Here is a 2,500-nt window from a genome sequence, read left to right as displayed (position 1 = left end):
GTGGCTCTATAGCTCAGGGGTTAGAGCACTGGTCTTGTAAACCAGGGGTCGTGAGTTCAAATCTCACTAGGGCCTAAGCGTTATTTCATGCGCTGTATCTTTCTTTCCTGACAACCTATTTTCTTTCACCAGCTGTCTTATCAAAAACCGCCACTGCCTCTAGGTCAACTCCCCTTACATGAAAGATCACATTACATTCAACCCTGGTCAAGGTTCACAACATTGACCCCACTTTGAGCAAAAAAAAAAAAAAAAACCTTACTGGCTCCAAGAAGACTTAGACCACATTCATAACATTCTCTTCCTAAAAAGAGAGCGGCCGTATTCCGTTCTTCTGGATGGCCAAGAAGCCAACACTGGTGCTTATGCCACCATTCATGGGTTGGCCTAATAACGGTAGCTATGATTCTAGAGCTGGAGGCTGCCTTACTTCTGCCCTCAAGGGCTAGGTGCCATTCACATGTCTTGATTGAAGGCTTCGTAGAAGACCACAATTCAGCTCTCTCAACCACCCTACTTTCCGGTGGCACAATGCACCTCCGTGTCAGGATGGCCGAGCGGTCTAAGGCGCTGCGTTCAGGTCGCAGTCTCCCCTGGAGGCGTGGGTTCAAATCCCACTTCTGACAGCGTTTGCATGGTTTTTTCACGGTTCCCCTACCTGCTAGTCTTTCACAGCCAAGAACGTTTTTTTTTTTTTTTTTTAACACATTTACACAACAGAGCACTGTGGCTCTATAGCTCAGGGGTTAGAGCACTGGTCTTGTAAACCAGGGGTCGTGAGTTCAAATCTCACTAGGGCCTAAGCGTTATTTCATGCGCTGTATCTTTCTTTCCTGACAACCTATTTTCTTTCACCAGCTGTCTTATCAAAAACCACCACTGCCTCTAGGTCAACTCCCCTTACATGAAAGATCACATTACATTCAACCCTGGTCAAGGTTCACAACATTGACCCCACTTTGAGCAAAAAAAAAAAAAAAACCTTACTGGCTCCAAGAAGACTTAGACCACATTCATAACATTCTCTTCCTAAAAAGAGAGCGGCCGTATTCCGTTCTTCTGGATGGCCAAGAAGCCAACACTGGTGCTTATGCCACCATTCATGGGTTGGCCTAATAACGGTAGCTATGATTCTAGAGCTGGAGGCTGCCTTACTTCTGCCCTCAAGGGCTAGGTGCCATTCACATGTCTTGATTGAAGGCTTCGTAGAAGACCACAATTCAGCTCTCTCAACCACCCTACTTTCCGGTGGCACAATGCACCTCCGTGTCAGGATGGCCGAGCGGTCTAAGGCGCTGCGTTCAGGTCGCAGTCTCTCCTGGAGGCGTGGGTTCAAATCCCACTTCTGACAGCGTTTGCATGGTTTTTTCACGGTTCCCCTACCTGCTAGTCTTTCACAGCCAAGAACGTTTTTTTTTTTTTTTTTTTTTAACACATTTACACAACAGAGCACTGTGGCTCTATAGCTCAGGGGTTAGAGCACTGGTCTTGTAAACCAGGGGTCGTGAGTTCAAATCTCACTAGGGCGTAAGCGTTATTTCATGCGCTGTATCTTTCTTTCCTGACAACCTATTTTCTTTCACCAGCTGTCTTATCAAAAACCACCACTGCCTCTAGGTCAACTCCCCTTACATGAAAGATCACATTACATTCAACCCTGGTCAAGGTTCACAACATTGACCCCACTTTGAGCAAAAAACAAAAAAAACCTTACTGGCTCCAAGAAGACTTAGACCACATTCATAACATTCTCTTCCTAAAAAGAGAGCGGCCGTATTCCGTTCTTCTGGATGGCCAAGAAGCCAACACTGGTGCTTATGCCACCATTCATGGGTTGGCCTAATAACGGTAGCTATGATTCTAGAGCTGGAGGCTGCCTTACTTCTGCCCTCAAGGGCTAGGTGCCATTCACATGTCTTGATTGAAGGCTTCGTAGAAGACCACAATTCAGCTCTCTCAACCACCCTACTTTCCGGTGGCACAATGCACCTCCGTGTCAGGATGGCCGAGCGGTCTAAGGCGCTGCGTTCAGGTCGCAGTCTCCCCTGGAGGCGTGGGTTCAAATCCCACTTCTGACAGCGTTTGCATGGTTTTTTCACGGTTCCCCTACCTGCTAGTCTTTCACAGCCAAGAACGTTTTTTTTTTTTTTTTTTAACACATTTACACAACAGAGCACTGTGGCTCTATAGCTCAGGGGTTAGAGCACTGGTCTTGTAAACCAGGGGTCGTGAGTTCAAATCTCACTAGGGCCTAAGCGTTATTTCATGCGCTGTATCTTTCTTTCCTGACAACCTATTTTCTTTCACCAGCTGTCTTATCAAAAACCGCCACTGCCTCTAGGTCAACTCCCCTTACATGAAAGATCACATTACATTCAACCCTGGTCAAGGTTCACAACATTGACCCCACTTTGAGCAAAAAAAAAAAAAAAAAACCTTACTGGCTCCAAGAAGACTTAGACCACATTCATAACATTCTCTTCCTAAAAAGAGAGCGGCC

The 2,500-nt window shown here is 46.3% G+C and overlaps 6 non-coding genes across 6 annotated transcripts; all 6 read left to right on the top strand.

The window, feature by feature from the left end:
* Positions 1-2: 2 nt before the first annotated feature.
* TRNAT-UGU (transfer RNA threonine (anticodon UGU)) lies at positions 3-75 on the top strand. The gene has a single exon. It is a non-coding gene; the product is annotated as a tRNA-Thr (tRNA).
* Positions 76-543: 468 nt separating this feature from the next.
* TRNAL-CAG (transfer RNA leucine (anticodon CAG)) lies at positions 544-626 on the top strand. The gene has a single exon. It is a non-coding gene; the product is annotated as a tRNA-Leu (tRNA).
* Positions 627-728: 102 nt separating this feature from the next.
* On the top strand, positions 729-801 carry TRNAT-UGU (transfer RNA threonine (anticodon UGU)). The gene has a single exon. It is a non-coding gene; the product is annotated as a tRNA-Thr (tRNA).
* A 467-nt stretch (positions 802-1,268) lies between these two features.
* On the top strand, positions 1,269-1,351 carry TRNAL-CAG (transfer RNA leucine (anticodon CAG)). Its single transcript has one exon. It is a non-coding gene; the product is annotated as a tRNA-Leu (tRNA).
* Positions 1,352-1,995: 644 nt separating this feature from the next.
* Positions 1,996-2,078, top strand: TRNAL-CAG (transfer RNA leucine (anticodon CAG)). The gene has a single exon. It is a non-coding gene; the product is annotated as a tRNA-Leu (tRNA).
* A 102-nt stretch (positions 2,079-2,180) lies between these two features.
* Positions 2,181-2,253, top strand: TRNAT-UGU (transfer RNA threonine (anticodon UGU)). Its single transcript has one exon. It is a non-coding gene; the product is annotated as a tRNA-Thr (tRNA).
* The last annotated feature ends 247 nt before the right edge of the window (positions 2,254-2,500 follow it).

The sequence above is a fragment of the Hyperolius riggenbachi genome, chromosome 1 (genome assembly GCF_040937935.1).
Source record: "Hyperolius riggenbachi isolate aHypRig1 chromosome 1, aHypRig1.pri, whole genome shotgun sequence".
Classification (NCBI taxonomy): domain Eukaryota; kingdom Metazoa; phylum Chordata; class Amphibia; order Anura; family Hyperoliidae; genus Hyperolius; species Hyperolius riggenbachi.
This window is presented reverse-complemented; position numbering and strand designations above follow the sequence as displayed.